The following is a 17,816-nucleotide window of genomic DNA, read 5'->3' on the forward strand; positions in this document are numbered from 1 at the left end:
TGCCACGGCAAACTGGCTGACACTGACGGCGGCGGTGCACAAATGCTGCGCAGCTAGCGCCATTCGACGGCCAACACCGCGGTTCCTGGTGTGTCCGCTGTGCCGTGCGTGTGATCATTGCTTGTACAGCCCTCTCGCAGTGTCCGGAGCAAGTATGGTGGGTCTGACACACCGGTGTCAATGTGTTCTTTTTTCCATTTCCAGGAGTGTATTTCCTCAGATGGTTGATGGTCATCACACAACTTCAACTTTTTAATGAGATTGTGACCTAGTGAACTTCTTTGTAACATAAAGAGTAATTTTTACTAATAATGCAGAGCTACTGATTGCATCATAAATTTATGTCGTATTATGCACTCGATCTGAGAGCAAAAACTAATGCAGTCTCATACATAAAATATTCTCTCGGTTGTACTGGCAACGGACGATCTCTTCCGGGCAATGCAGTTTTTAAACAATGTTAAACGAAGCGCGTAAGCTGTAAAAAGCCCCAGCCGTACTTTGCATTAAAAACGCAGCAGCTAGGGCGTGTAATAATTTATGCGACGTAGACAGCGTACGAGGTGACTTTGTCTCTGCCCAACAGACCGGTTTTCTTTTGTTTGAGTTCGCAGCCGTTAGCGGTGAACAGCGATCTTCACAGCAGAAGGAGGAGAGAATGAAATACCTAAAGCTACGAAGCCTGCAAAAAAGTTGAGTACAAAGTTATATTATCAGTGTTTCTGAAATAAGAAATCAAGTGCAAGGTAGTTGAAATTAAAAATCCCGCAGGGCGGTCTCGTTGCTAATGCAACGGTATGCTTATTTAGGATTCTGAATTATCAGTTATATGAATTAAGATCTAATTGACGTTGAGGTTATTATATACGGAGCAGACACTCAGAAACTCAGTGGGGGGAATGGGAGCGGGGTAAAGTGTTTTTTTTCAACTGAACATCCTAACGCTTGTCTTAATCATTTGAGGGCAACCGCGGTTTTTCGAAATCCTGTTAGCGACGACTGCCTTCAGTTCTCCTGATCTCTGCCAAGAAGAGAAAAATTATCTCCAAAATTTTCTAACTGATGTGATAATTAACAAAAGATATAGGAAACATCGTAGGTACCATCACGACACGTTCGTATGAGAAAAGAGATAATCGTAATCTTTTACTTTATATGTTTTCCTCGCCCTTTAGTTATTTTTATGTTTTTGGAAATGTAGTTCGTCTAATATAGCTAACTGGAAAGCAGTTTGTATTGTGCTGTACGCATTTCACTTCCCTTCATCCGCGAGGCGTCTTCAGTGGCGGGTAATAGATATATGGCTTTGCTTGTAATAACTGCTTTATATATTATCTACAGTTGTATTACTACATTACAGTTTTTTGTTATTCTGTTGTCAGGTGTGATGTTAAATTACTGATTGTTTCTACTTATGATCTGTGATCTTGTTAGTGGACATTTGATGTGAGTTCTTATTTATATTAATATGATGATTTGTTACTTTCGTGTTCACTGCAAGGGATCTTCGTAAGTGAAACATTTCTTGTAATGTCGGGAGTTTTCTGTTGTGATTGTTCATCCTAACAGTATTCATATCCTGTCCTATATTAGACAGTGCATGCCCGTGCTGTATTAGGTGTTCAGAAAAGGTAGAAACACTAATTTCACATTTCCAGCCTCTTATATATCCATTATACGGAGTTCTAGTATTTCTGCCTGCCGTTCTCAGAAAATTGTGCTACAAAACGTTATTTCTCAGCTACCAGCAAGAGAATAGAAAGAAATTGGTAATGTAATAACGGAACTGCATTTTTATACAACGCAATTATTGTATACAAACAGAAAAATGCTCTACAGGTCACTGAAGATGCTTCGGAAATAAAAGGAAGCGTACGCGTATGGAGCAATACAAAAAGCTTCTTATTTTGTTTTATTATACGAACAACATCTCTAAGAATAAGGATAAACGTGATCAATTGTAAATACCTGCATGGATTCGCATATTAATAGAAATAACGAAATGCAATAGATGGTCAACCTTTATTCATATACCAGGTGATCAAAAACTCAGTATAAATTGGAAAACTGAATAAATCCCGGAATAATGTAGATAGAGAGGTACAAATTAACACACATGCTTGGAATGACATGGGGTTTTATTAGAAGCGAAAAATGCAAAAGTTCAAAAAATGTCCGACAGATGGCGCTTCATCTAATCAGAATAGCAATAATTAGCGTAACAAAGTAAGACAAAGCAAAGATGAGGTTCTTTACAGGAAATGCTCAGTATGTCTATCATCATTCCTCAACAATAGCTGTAGTCGAGGAATAATGTTGTGAACATCACTGTAAAGCATGTCTGGAGTTATGGTGAGGCATTGGCGTCGGATGTTGTCTCTCAGCATCCCTAGAGATGTCGGTCGATCACGATACACTTGCGACTTCGGGTAACCCCAAAGCTAATAATCGCACGGACTGAGGTCTGGGACATGAGAGGCCAAGCTTGACGAAAGTGGCGGCTGAGCACACGATCATCACAAAACGACGCGCGCAAGAGATCTTTCTCGCGTCCAGCAATATGGGGTGGACCGCCATCCTGCATAAACATCGTACGTTCCAGCAGGTGTTTATCAGCCAGGCTGGGGATGATGCGATTCTGTACAAAACCACAATCACGCATTTCCTCGAAGGAAAAAGGCCCGATATCGGTAGATATGGTAAATCCAACCCATACCGTGACTTTCTCGTCGTGCAATGGAGTTTCCACGACATTTCTAGGATATTTGGTAGCCCAAATTCTGCAGTTGTGGGCGTTGACAGACCCTCGGAGCGTGAAATGGGCTTCGTCGGTCCACAACACGTTACTCAACCAATCGTCATCTTCCGCCATCTTTTGAAATGCCTACACCGCAAATGCCCTCCGCTTCACTAAATCGCCAGGTAACAGTTCATGATGCCGATGGATTTTGTACGGATAGCATCGTAGGGTACGCCTAAGTGCCAACCAAACAGTAGTGTATGGAATGCCGGTGCGACGTACGACTGCAAGAGCGCTGACTTCCCTGTGCATAGACGAACCCGCTACAGTCTCCATTTCTTTCTGAACTGTGTCAACAGCATTACGCCTTGTGCTCTGTCGGCCACTACGGGGTCTATCCTCTAAACAACCCGTGCCTTCGAACTTCGAAATCAGTCTCGCCACAGATTCATTTGTCAACGGACCTTTACCCGTTCGAATCCCCTTCCTATGGCGATAGGATCGTAACGCTGAACTAGCACTTTCCCCATTCTGATAATACAGCTTCACTAAACGCACCTTTTTATGTATCAACATGCTGCGACTGCTGGCGCATCTGATTCTCTATCTCTCTTTTTTTTCTTTATTTTGATTTTAAACACCTTGTACAAAGGTGGGCTGTCAGCAGTATAGTACGCTGCTCTTCAACCTTGAATGGTACAATATAAGACATAAGGGAGGCACAGATGGCACGATACAAATGGCGGGCAAAAAACTGTAGACACAGAAAACAATATACACGAAGCCGTTCACTGGACAAGAAAAGACACTAAAATCTGTTGACACGTCGCAAAAACACTGACTAATGTGACGGCACAGGTGAACGGTGGAGCTGATGGCGAAAGAACACTAAACACAAACAGGAAGGCACACACACTAGACACTGACGGTGAAGACCTCCCGCGCGCGAATGTCCACTGAGCATGTACGAGTCTGGGGACCTGCCAGGAGAGGTGGAGGGGGTGTGGGAGGGAGAGGGAGAGCAGAGATGCCAAGGGCAAGGGAGATAGGGGGAGGAAGGAAGGGTGGAGTGGGGGAGGCGAAGCCCAGGGGAAGAGGGGTGGAGGAAGGGGGAATGGAGGGAAAAGAAGAGAGAAGGGAGGGAGGGTGTCCAAAGAAAAAAACACTGGAAGTGGGAGGGTAGGATCAAAGTTGATAGGAGGGGTAGATGGAGGGGAGGCGGGCATCATCAGGGAGGGGGAACTGGCGGAAGCCACCTTGGGAGAGGGTAAGGAGGGTGGAGCGATGGAGAGCAGATGGGATGCGGGAATACAGGTGCGGCAGTGGGTGGGGGTGGGAGAGGATGGGTGAGACAAGCAGGTGAGGAGGATCGAGTTTACGGGAGATGTAGAGGATCCGTATCTGTTCGAGGAAAAGGAAGAGGTGGGGGAACGGAATTAGGTCGTACAGGATCCACGTGGGGGAGGAGAGACGGATGTGACAGGCGAGGCGGAGAGCATGGCGTTCAAGGATCTGAAGGCATTTTTAAAAGGTAGGGGGGGCAGAGATGCAGGCCAGATGGGCATAACAGAGGATAGGGCAGATGAGGGATTTATAAGTGTGGAGTATGGTGGAGGGGTCCAGACCCCACGTACGGCCGGAAAGGAGCTTGAGGAGACGGATTCTGGAGCGTGCCTAGGCTTGGATTGTCCGGAGTTGGGGGGTCCGGGAGAGGTGAAGGTCGAAGGTGACGCCAAGGTACTTAAGGGTGGGGCTGAGGGTGATAGAACGGCCATAGATGGTTAGGTAGAAATCGAGGAGGCGCAAGGAAGTGGTGGTTTTGCCTACATTGATCGCCTGGGTTTTGGAGGAATTGACCTTAAGCAACGACTGGTTGCACCAAGTGGTGAACCGGTCGAGGTGGGATTGGAGAAGGTGGTGGGAACGCCACAGGGTGGGGGCAAGGGCAAGGAAGGCGGTGTCATCGGCCAACTGGGAAAGGTGGGTGGGGCGTGACGGCGGCGGCATGTCCGCCATATACAAAAGGTACAGAAGGGGGGAGAGGACGGAGCCTTGGGCAACACCGGTGGAGGGAAAAAAGGTGGAGGAATCCGTGTTATGGATGGTGATGTAGGAAAAACGATGGGAGAGATAGGAGCCGATCAGACGGACGTAGTTAATGGGAAGGGACAAGATTTGGAGCTTGAAGAGGAGACCGGAATGCCATACCCGGTCATAGGCACGTTCGATATCCAGGGAGAGGAAGATAACGGAGCGACGGGAATTAAGCTCTTCTTCTCTCTCTCATTACAGCTCCTTTTATACACGATTTTCATACGCAGCCACTGACGTTTTGCTGTCCAGCGCCATCTGTCGGACATTTTGTGAACTTTGTGAACTTGTATCTTGCTCCAACGTATCGGAATGGCGTGAACTCTGTTCCGTCAGATTTGTATGCAGCCCACATAACACATCTTTCTTGTAGGTCCTCTAACCTCTTTATGGCACAGTCGTTTGACTGCATAAAATGGTGGCCACAAGTGGCAGCTAGACAACACTGCTCTTTGTGGCAATCAGTCCACAAGTAAACTGATATCATGGCGTTGCAAATATTAGGAAATCACGTTGTTACAGATGACACAGTCTTTAATGCTTGTAAACTCAACTTTATTTCAGTGTGTGACGTTTCAAAAGCATTACCACACTCATTATTCTGTAAAACAACTAATACCCCTACTCTTTCATATAATTCATTCGATATTAGTTAGTCAAACTAAACATTATTATGAATAAGGAGTTTGAATTAATATCCGGACTCCCAAAGTTCTATGTCAATTCCAACTATTTTCGCTCGCTGAAAGGTTTTACTATCACCTACAAACCATCGTTCACATGGCGATTGATTTTGCATCAGCTGGTTAATGAAGTAAGGAGTTGTCAAACACAGCGATAAACATCTCTAAGCGCTCTGTGGAAACCACGACATCAATCGCGTATCGCTAACAGTGTCACTGTACTCATTACGGTACGTGGGTCGAGGGGCAGTTCGAAAGTTGCTTATCGCCCTTGTTATCTAGCAGAAATGCATTAAATGCTTACGATATTGATGAGCAACAACTTGTGCACCACTTCGAGTTTCACTAATATGACAAACTATTTCTTCTGCAGCTGGATTCAAACCCAGCAAATATAGCCACTGCTGACGAAGCAAGGCTTGAGAGTCTGTTCGAGACTCAAATACAGCACCGATCGTCATTGATCACTAGGCATTCTCTTTTTTGGGTCATCAGTCTTCTGACTGGTTTGAAGCGACCCACCACGAATTTCTCTCCTGTGCCATCCTCTTCATATGAGTAGCACTTGCAACCTAGGTCCTCAATTATTTGATGAGTGTTTCCAATCCCTGCCTTCCTTTACAGTTTTTTCCCTCTACAGCTCCCTCCACTACGGTGGAAGTCATTCCCTCATGTTTTAACAGATGTCCTATATCCTGTCCCTTCTCCTTATAAGTGTTTTTCACATATTCCTTTTTCTCTCCGGTTTTGCGCTGAACCTCCTCCTTCCTTACTTATCAGTCTACCTAATTTTCAACACTCGTCTGTAGTACCACATCTCAAATGCTTCGATTGTCTTCTGTTCCCGTTTTCCCACAGTCCATGCTTCACTACCATACAGTGCTGTACTCCAGACGTACATCCTCAGAAATTTCTTCCTCAGATTAACGCCTATGTTTCATACTAGTGGACTTCTCTTAGCCAGGAATGTCCTTTTTTCCAATGCTGGTCTGCTTTCGATGTCCTCCTTACTCCGTCCGTCATTGGTTATTTTACTGCCTAGGTAACATAATTACTTAAATTTATCTACTTCGTAACCATCAATCCTGACGTTATCTTCCTCGCTGTTCTCATTTCTGCTACTTCTCATTACCTTCGTCTTTCTTCGATTTACTCTCAGTCAATGTTATATATTCATTAGATTGTTCATTCCATTCAGCATATCATTTAACTGTTCTTCACTTTCACTCAGGATAGCAATGTCATCAGCTAATTTAACCACTGATATCTTTCATCTTGAATTTTAATTCCACTCCTGAACCTTTCTTTTATTTCCATCACTGCTTCTTCGATGTACAGATTGAATAGTAGAGGCCAAAGACTACGTCCCTGTCTCACATCTTTTTTAATCCGAGCACTTCGTTCTTGGTCGTCCACTCTCATTATTTCCTCTTGGTTCTTGTAAATATTGCATATTACCCGACTCTCCCTATAGCTTACACCTAGTTCTCTAAGAATGTCGATAGCCTTGCACCATTTTACATTGTCGACAGCTTTTTCCTGGTCGACAAATTTCTATGCACGTTTCTTGATTTTTCTTTACTCTTGCTTCTATTATCAGTGGCAACGTCAGAATTGCCTCCCTCGTGCCTTTACGTTTTCTAAAGTGAAATTGATCGTCATTTAGCTCATCCTCAGATTTCTTTCCCATTCTTCTCTAAATTATTCTGGACAGCAACTTGAATGCATGTGCTGCTAAGCTGATTGTGCTATTATTCTCGCACTTGTCAGTTCTTGCTTCGGAACAGTATGAATGATATTTTTCCGAAAGTCAGATGATATGTCACCTGACTCATATATTCTACACACTAACGTGAGTAGTCGTTTTATTGCTATTTCCCCCAATGATTTTAGAAATTGTGATGAAATGTTGTGTATCCCTTCTGCCTTATATGACCTTAAGTCCCTCAAATGTCATTTAAATTCTCATTCTAATACTGGATCCTCTGTCTCTTGTATATCGACTCCTATTTCTTCTATCACATCAGACATATCTTAGTAGAGGCTTTCAGTGTATTCTTTCTACCTACCCACTCTCTCCTCTGCATTTAACAGTGGAAAATTCGCGTTGCGCTCTTATTGTTACCACCCTTGCTTTTAATGTCACCGAATGTTATTTTGACTTTCCTGTATGCTAATTCAAAAAATGGTTCAAATGGCTCTGAGCACTATGGGACTTAACATCTGTGGTCTTCAGTTCCCTAGAACTTAGAACTACTTAAACCTGACTAACCTAAGGACAGCACACATATCCATGCCCGAGGAAGGATTCGAACCTGCGACCGTAGCGGTCACGCGGTTCAAGTCTGTAGCGCCTAGAACCGCACGGCCACACCGGACAGTATCCTGTATGCTGAGTCTGTCCTCCCGACAACATTTCGTCTTAGCTTCCCTGTGCTTTCTATTTATTTCATTCCTCAGCGACTTGTGTTTCTGTATTGCTGAGTTTCCCGGAACTTTTCTTACTTTCACCTTTCATCGATCTGCCGAAGTATCTGGTTTCTTCGCAGTTACCTTCTTTGTACCTATGTTTTTGTTTCCAACTTGTGTGATGGCCCATTTTAGAGATGTCCATTCCTCTTCAACTGTACTGCCTACTGAGCTATTCCTTACTGCTGTATATATAACTTCAAGCATTATCTCGTCATTCCTTACTACTTCCGTATTCCAGTTCTTTACGCACTGATTCTTCCTGACTAACCTCTTAAATTTCAGCCTACTCTTCATCACTACTATATAGTGATCTGTGTCTATATTTGCTCCTGGATAGGCCTTGTGTTCCAGTGTCTGATTTCGGAATTTCTATCTGACCATGATGTAATCTAACTTAAATCTTTCCGTATCACCCGGCCTTTTCCAAGTGTACCTCCGCCTCTTGTGATTCTGGAACAGAGTATTCGCTATTACCAGCTGAAATTTACTACAGAATATGAATCAGTCCATTTTCTCTATCGTTCCTTGTCTCAAGCCCATATTTTGAAGTAACCTTTTCTTCCATTCCTTCCCCAACAACTGCATTCCAGTGCCCCATGACTATTAGATTTTCATCTCCCTTTACATAGTGTGTTACCCTTTCAGTATCCTCATACTTTCTCTATCTCTTCATCTTCTGCTTGCAACGTCGGCCCAAATACTTGAACTATCGTTGTAGGTGTTGGTTTGCTGTCGATTCTGATAAGAACAACTGATCTGTTCACAGTAACCCACTCTCTGCCCCACCTTCGTGTTCATAAAGAATCCTACTCCCGTTATACCATTTTCTGCTGCTGTTGAAGTCACCCTATTCTCATCTGACCAGAAATCCTTGCCTTATTTCCATTTCACTTCACTGATCCCTACTATATCTAGATTGATCCTTTGAATTTCCCATTTTCTAATTTCCCTACCAAGTGCGTGCAAGCTTCTGATGCTCTACGCCCCGACTCGTAGAACGTTATCCTTTGGTTGAATATTGTCTTTTTCTCATGCTCACCTCCCCCTTGCCAGTCCCCTCCCGCAGATCCGAATGGGGGACTATTCCGGATTGTGTCATTAATGGAGAAATCATCATCACACTTTTTCAGTTACGGGCCACATGTCCTGTGGATACATGTTACGTGTCTTTAAGGCAGTGGTTTCCATTGCCTTCTGCCTCCTCATGCCGATGATCATTGCTGGGTGTTCCGCCTTTAGGGGCAGTTTCTCACCCATAGGACAAGAGAGTGCCCTGAACCTCTGTCCGCTCCTACGCCATCTTCACAAAGCCGTTGGCAGAAAGTAGGTCACCTCATATGACGGAAGTCTTCGGCCGCCTATGCTGATTATTAATAAAAATTTAAGCAGTGGTGTGACTCTAGCCCGGAATTGAGAACGTTTTGAATACTAATAAAAGGCGCTGCCCCTAGACCTCGAGTGCTAGGCGCACAGAGGTGTAACCTATCAATGTTTTCAATTATCAACCCACAGTATGAAAATAATGATAATTTTCGTAGTGCACCGGGAGTCTTATCAAGCACCTATTGTCCCTGTAGACTAACTACATAGGATCTTTAATACAGTTTCTTCACATGTAATGAAAAGTGCATATGTTTAAAGTTTAAATGCCATTTTCTAAAGCCTTGTGAAGGACGGGAGTCTGACCCACCACGTAATCACATTCTTAACAGTCAGATATTAGCTACTGGTTGTTTACACTAGTAGCAAGATGTTTGGGCCCTTTCTTTTACTTTTTATTTCTTTTTAGTTCTTATTTTTCTCGGTGGACTGGAAGTTGCTTTCTAGTCACGATTATAGTTTTTTCTTCAGTAAAGAGATGTGCATATGCCAAAGCTTGAAACGATACGTTGAATATTTTTGTGGTAGCCCAGGATTCTAATCCAAGTAAGCACCTTTCTTGAAGCCCTATAGGTGTTTGTAATCTTGAGGAAAACAACGCAGTTAGGAAACTTTATTGTATCTAGACGGCCAAAGCCCTCGAAAAGGGATATCCAGTTACGAATCCCAGCCTGAGTCAAAATTTTGGACATCTAATGTTCAAACATGTGCTGGCGTATGCTGTCGCCAGCGCACTGGTCGGAAAAGATGAAGCGCGAAGATCGATTAGTAGGCGTTGGATCAAGGGCGACTATCACGAGAGAAGCCAGAGAGACACCCACAACCAAAACGCCGCCAGTGGCCTCTCGACATGGTGTACTTAGGCCGCTATCGGTGACTGGAGTGCCTCACTCAGTCACTCAATTGCTGAGTCTCCCTCAGTCATCCAGTTAGGCGTCTGTCAGTTTACACGCAGGTGTAGTTCGACACGGCTTCGACAGTACATATCGACCAGAATAGTAGCTAAAGCGGAACTAGTTCACTTCAACCAGGATTGTACTTCACATCAATCTGCAACCGGACTATTACTGATGAGCTCGTGCCACAACACATGAATGCTATTCAAGTTAAGTAAGATGTTTCTGTTCATGTATATAAAGAACCGTATTCAACCACGTGTGCATTTCTGTCGTAGGAAGAGGACGCCGGTCACCCACAACCACATCCTCTCCCTTGCTACCTTGCTGTAGAAGACTCTACAAAATAAAATAAGAAATAAGTGCCCTGTGACCATATACCAGTAAACTATGGGTTGATGAAAAAATTGTGATTTCTACTGAAACCTCCTGGCAGTGTGCCGGACTGAGAGTCGAGCTCGGGACCTTTGCCTTTCGCGGGCAAATACTCTACCATCTGAGCTACCCAAGCACGATTTACGACCCGTCCCCACAGCTTCAATTCTGCCAGTATATCGTCTCCTATCTTCCAAACTTTGCAGAAGCTCTCCTGCGAACCTTGCAGAACTAGCACTCCTGGAAGAAAGGTTATTGCGGAGACACGGTTTAGCCACAGCAGCTGCCGAGTGAAAATCTCATTCTGCAAACACCCCCAGGCTGTGGCAGAACTGAAGCCGTGGGGACGGTTCGTGAGTCGTGCTTGGGGAGCTCACATGGAGCCGGCACGGTAGCTCGGCGTGTTCGGTCATAGGGCTGCTCGTTTCCTGTAATAAAAAACTGAGTAAATGAGTCAACGATCAACTTAAATGGATGTCGTGTGACGTCCGCCCAGATCAAACGCAAAGAAGAATACCGAAAAATAAAAGATTGTGGAGCACTTGCCCTCGAAGGCAAAGGTCCCGAGTTCGAGTTTCGGTCCGGCAGACAGTTTGAATTTGTCACGAAGTTTCATTATATCGTCGCACATCTGCAGAGTGAAAATCTCATTGTATAATCTTAGTGTCAGGCAGATTACTAGTGACAGAGTTTTTGTTTGCCACAACTTCTGCTTCCTTAAGGCGCAACCTAAATAAGTTCTACCCCAATCACGAGCGATGGACTTAATGTTTAACGTGTATTCTTAAAAAACAGTGTCACCTGAATTCCTTCATTTGGCTTTACCATAAATGACGGATTTTGTGTTACAAATGGATATTTGAAGTGAGAATGGAACCCACGACTGGCGCATATCAAACTCGTATCAATACACCAGACCACTGAGGCTGACAATGGCAGGATTGTTATTGAGCTGTAACATAAGAAGTGCCACACTGCGTGAGAGTACTGACTCCCTTACTTCTTGGTGGTGAGTTTCAGCCTGTTCAGCATATCTATTTCCTCACTGTTTTAATCTTGTTCTGCCGCATCACCTTTCACCAGCTCCCTCGCTTATTCATTGCCTCATGTCGACCAGCCCAGCACTTCCACAAGCCCTATAATTCAATGATTTTTGTATCAGACTGAAATAATGGCAAAAACGGTTTACTTCCAGTTTTAACCACTGATTAGTCAAAGTTAATTCTTGATACTAGCGTAAAGAAGAGCTTACAAATTAAACACGTTGAAGGAAAACTGGCTCTCTGTTAAGCGGTTATCAGTTAGCTCTGACACGGAAATTACGCTTGTCTCTTGTCAGCAGGTTGTATAGGCAGCTCCTTTCATCATAGCTCCGGAGCTAAGCTGTTTGGAAATTTTGACTATTTGCAGTAAGCAGAGAATTCGATTACTACTATCATTAGTGCTATTATTTTCTTCATTAGGCAGCAGCTGTGCTTGCAACAAGCATTTAATGATTTTTGGTCATTTTTAGAAACGTAACTGTTTAATTCTTTGGACATCTAGGAAATACCGATGAAGTTAGTACCACACATCATCAAATTTATCTATTGCATTAAAAATAAATATACTGATCAAGGAATTATAAAAATCTGAAACTAACTGCAACTGACAATTCATATAGAAAAATGTCAGTTTTTCGTGGCAATAAACTCAAATTTTAGCACTCCACGTGGTTCAAGTCCACATATTAGAGGAATTAGTTTAAACTGACTGTCCACTTAAACAATGTACATACATGTGGCACAGTTGCATACCACACATCAGACTCGGCAACATTAGATATAGGCGCATAAAAAAGAGCCTAACAGTAAACCGTTTTAGAGGAGACAGTGGTTGCCTTTATACTTCTGGCTGAAAAAAAGCCACTGGCTTACTGAGCACCATAAGCTATTTTTTATAAAAGTACTTCTCTCTGATAGCAGTATGTAAGTATTTAGCTTAATATTGAGCACTACTTGTGTTCTATAGCCGTGGAAGTTATTGGTTAGAAGTATTTGACACCTAAGGTTTCGGTACTGCTTAAAAATGCAAAACGATTATGAAATGCATGTTAATTTGATTCTCATACTGAGGCGTATATAAAATAGGGAGGCTAGTGAAGACTTTGCCCTTCACTTCTTCCAATGAGCATTTGAAGCCGTATACACAAATAATGTGTAGAATACTAGGAATGCTTCTAACTCTGCAGTTGACATTGCGCTCGTAAACAGATTTTCTTTGTTTTTTTTACTTGCTTATTTTTTTTTTTTGTACGAATTTAAGTTTTGTAGACTCGAATTAGGTACCTGCCGTTTATAAATGTACAGGTTTCACCACTATATAATCGTGGCATTTCTGTATGCCACTATTAGAGAAATGTGTGATGTGATATAAGAGGTAATACGTTTGCTTAAAATCATAGGACTGTGGGAACAACGCGACCTGAATCAGGCTATGAATCTAAATTGTACTTTTAATCGAAAGCGCTGCCATTATTATTAAGCATGCTGTTTCGAGAGAAGATACACGTCGACGATATTCTAAAATATACTTACGAGTGATTTGTGTACGATACCTTCCAGCCAACATGAGTCTCTGTTAAGCCGTTGTAAGTTATCGTCTAAAGTATTTCCCTGAAAAATAGATTGGTTATATCACAGTCTGAGCCCAGGAGGTTTAACCTGTATGCGGTAAAACCCACAGAGCGTTTACAGTACGGATGAATGTGGCCGGAATAGCCATGAATTTAACTCAGTTGCTTTTTGTAAGTGTTTTGTTGAAAACAGCAATAATTCTGATATCGTAGTAAACCTTTCAGTGATATCGTGACTAAAATCCGTATCCTCATTTTTCAAGCATACAGTAGGGAATGAATTCAACTTCTGCGGCAAATGAAGCGCTCCCTACTTTGCATGACACTTCGTTTCCTGTTGTAATTCCAATATACCCTTACTTCCGTCAAGGCAGTACGTCACAGTTGAGTGTATTTCATAGAGCTCTGGCGCTGTATGTAGGTGGATGCTATATCAGTGTCATTTCCTGTGCTCCTGGACAAAGCGTACCTGCTACTTGTCGTCGAGTGAATATCTTGGCAGAGGAACTCACGTCCGCCGCCTTCGTCGCTCTGGACGCCACAGCTCCCTGGGAGGATGAAGAGAAAAATATGCTCCGCCTCGGCGATGAAGCCACTTGTCAGGACGGTTGCAGATTAATTCGCTAACTATGCTGCAGAACTGGTTGGTCAATGTCAGTATGACAATAGTCTTTTACCATAAGACAGCGAGAATGCTCTGACTCCCATATACAGAGAGATAGATCGTAAATTAAACACTATGTTCGATGTGATAGAAATATGTAGAACACTGTCTCGTATACTTTGATGATTTATGTGTTCGAGAATTAAGACTTAATGGACATACTGCTCAGTCATATACCCATGTTCGCAATGATACTCTAAACATGGAGAGGGCATGGTTCAGCTATTGTACTGAATTGGGGAAACGTACTGTCATGTCATTGGCCGGTGCTGAACGTAGTGTAAAATTCTTCATGCTATCTGTTGCTTAATATTACAATACATGGGCGGAGTCTTTTCTATCACATCTGTGCATTGGTTACCACAAAATGACTGAATGACATCGCTTATTTGAGGTGGGGAAGAAGATTTGTGGATGGATGACAACTTCTGGTGGTTGCTAGCAGCTAAACAGCGATCGCGTACATGAGTGCAAAATTAGGAATAACTCGAAATGGAACACGGAGCCATCATCTATTCTGTCACTGTGACATATGAGCTTCAATGCAGAGGTCGTCAATCACTTTCGGACGGTAGTTTGGAAACTCTCCACAATGCTGCAAAACTCATCTAGTTTCCTTATGTTGTGTGTTTTGTTTAAAAATCATTCAGTGTTACGCTATCTGCCATGAGAGTATGATTTACACCATGTGATAACTAGTTTTCTGTGAGAGGTCGTCGATCAGAGCGTCTTAATGTCAGTTTAAAATCTGGCAAAAGCATGTTAGAAAACAGTATTTGAATAGGACCCAAATGAGCATCTCATACGATTATTCGCTTACGATATAGGTGATGAAACTTTAAAGTTGTGTCTACAGTGTATGTATATTTAATATGATAGTGTCCACATAGGCAGCTGCAGTTTGAGGTGTCGGACTTGGTGAACCGTTAGGAATGCATGGATGGGTGCACGCTACGCTATTCTGGGAAAGTAATGTCGCATTTCTTTCTTCGCACCGGAGGCCCACCGCAGCTATACGTCACTGCGCTTGCATCAACGCCTAGGTGACTTGTAAATAGGGTGAGCTTTTATAGTTTATAATTTTTATATGTTGGGGTGGGTATAGAATAACAACGATAGCATGTTGGGGATCTGTAGTACTTGAATCTAGTCTGGGGATGTACGACATTGAACGCATTTCCACCGAATGCTCAATACTCGGTTCTGTTGCAGTAACACAGCTTGATCTGTTTCTACACGGGTTGCATAAGGTGTTGGATATGTCTTTCTCCAAATCAAATTGTAACTAGCACTTATGGAAAGCTATATAAATGGGTGCGACTGCAAGATGTGTAGGGTGTGATTAAAATTAGGTTCAAATGGTTCAAATGGCTCTGAGCACTATGGGACTTAGCATCTGTAGTCATCAATCCCCTAAAACTTAGAACTACTTAAACCTAACTAACCTAAGGACGTCACACACATCCATGCCCGAGGCAGGATTCGAACCTGCGACCGTAGCAGTCGCGCGGTTCCAGACTGCGCGCCGAGAACCGCTAGACCACCGCGGCCGGCTTAAAATTAGGTTGTAATTTTACTGTTGCAGACAGGTTCGAGGAATTTGACTCGTTTAGAGATACGAGAGTGCGTGAAATATTAATTACTTTTGAATACATTATGGGAGTGACAGTGATCATTAAGTTACAAATATTTACTATTAAAAACAGTCTTGATCACAATTTATTTAGTACAGTGACCGTTTCGACCACTACTGTGGTAATCTTCAGACCAATGAGTAAGAACCTCCTCCTGCTAGATAATCTCTAGCAGAAGGAGGTTCTTAATCATTGGTCTGAAGATGACCACAGTAGTGGTCGAAACCGGTCACCGTATTAAAGAAACTGTGTTCAGGACTGTTTTCAATAGGAAATATGCGTGAAATATGACTGACTTGTGGGTGTGAGCCTATGCAAGTGTATGTTTGAACAGATATAATTTCTAACATACAGCGTAACGCTAGAGATCTGAGAAATTAGTGTATATTTTTCATCTACGACCTCAAACAGCACATCATCTACTACTAATGTATGTCTTAGCCTATAACTCAATGGATATATCACAGAACCTCTGATATGGTCTTGAGACAGAATGCGTTGCAAAAACTAATGAATTATCTAGGTGGGTGCGGTGTGACGGAGTCGCAAATAGCGCTTGCATACCACGGTCCTTAGCCTAATATCTTTCAAAGTTCATTGTATTTATTCCGAGGTTGCAACGTTGGCTGTTAATACACACATTTCTACGATCACCGTCATGGTATTTGTCCAGAAATTACCACCTCATTCAGAGGTGATGTCGTACCTCGATTTGCAAAGCGGTTATATGTTTTAACATGGATTCTTGGGTGCACCTGTAGAACCAAGAGCGCTTGTGAGAGTAACATGCAGTAGTTGTTGGGATCGGGATTTTTTCTTTAACGCCTGCTCGATTACGTCTATTACATGGTGGTATGAATCGCAGGAAGAACGTAAGGGACATGCACACCCATAGTTGATTTTCGATCAGTATTATTTGGTATCGTATGGATCCAGTTATTGATGAGGTAATATTATTCTTAGTTTAGCGCTGGGTATGTGATATGTTCGCATATGAGAATCAGGTTCATAAGGTATATGTGTTTGTGTAAAGGAAATGTTTATGTGCTGTTGTAGGGAGGGTTATGATTTGACTTGGAGTACTGTGGTAGAAAAGGGAAGAGCATGTCTAGTCGTATAGATGGTACGGTATTTACTGAGCCTCAGCGGTTAACATAGTGTATTTCCGACACTTCGCTCACTGCAGAATATCGTTCAGTTGAGACCGCGATCGTAACATTATTTGTACGTATAATGGTAGAAGATATATGTGGTGGGTTTTACGGAATGTGTCCGTGCATCCGAAGTCTGTGGTGGAATTGATTCGCGTTCCCATGTTAACGGAAGCAGTCTTTAGAATGCAGGGACCTGTTGGAGTGTAGGAATGTATCAGAGTTAACTTCGCCATCTTCTAGGCGACCTAATTGCGAACTGATACTTGCGAACTATTGGGCGGCTTTCGTGATCAAGTGTAACTTGGAGAAGATGGTGCATTTGCAGTGAAGCGTTATTCCCTCCCATGTAAATTGTTCGGTCTACTGCTTCTGCACATGTTGCACCTTTATTTAGTTGAGGGAAATAGATTGTGGTGTGTTGAACGCAATTTTGCCTGTTCTCTAGACATGGGAAAGACCTTAGTTGACTTGCAAACAATATTGATGATCTGGAATATCTTACATCACCGACTTCGGTATTAGAGAGTACAAATACCAGTTTACTCTATTTGTTTCTAGTTACTCAGTGGTCTGGAGGACGCTCCACATAGCTAAAGTTTCGGCTTAATAGAGAAATGGTTTCGAGTCTATATCTTGGGAATTATGTTGCGTAGCGATCGGGAGGCTATTGCTGTGAGCTTGATATTGAGAAGTACGGCGATGATGAAATAATATTATCGTGAAAATAAGTGTGTTCTTGTAATCGACGAGTCTGTAGATGGGTGTAGAATGGCAAGCAAGCAGACAGATCCGGATTAGAAACAGTAGGGCGTATGTATCGATGGGAAAAAGAGCCTATCTTTGCACATCAGTTCTGAGAGTGACTTCGGTTCGCTGATGTAAAAGGGATGATGTTGTATGGTGAGGGATACGAATTGTATGTTTACTAGATCGAGACGGTACTCGGTGATATACTGCCGGGATGGAGATCAGTTTCACAGTCCGATATCCTTGCGAGTCACGTGTATACTTTATGATCTGTAGACCACTTTGTTTAACTGTAGGTGCAAAATTGTGATCAGTGTAAAATAGTGAATTACCACTGAGTGTAGCGTCTGTAGAAAAAAAGAACAG

Source organism: Schistocerca piceifrons, chromosome 8, assembly GCF_021461385.2.
Source record: "Schistocerca piceifrons isolate TAMUIC-IGC-003096 chromosome 8, iqSchPice1.1, whole genome shotgun sequence".
Taxonomy (NCBI): domain Eukaryota; kingdom Metazoa; phylum Arthropoda; class Insecta; order Orthoptera; family Acrididae; genus Schistocerca; species Schistocerca piceifrons.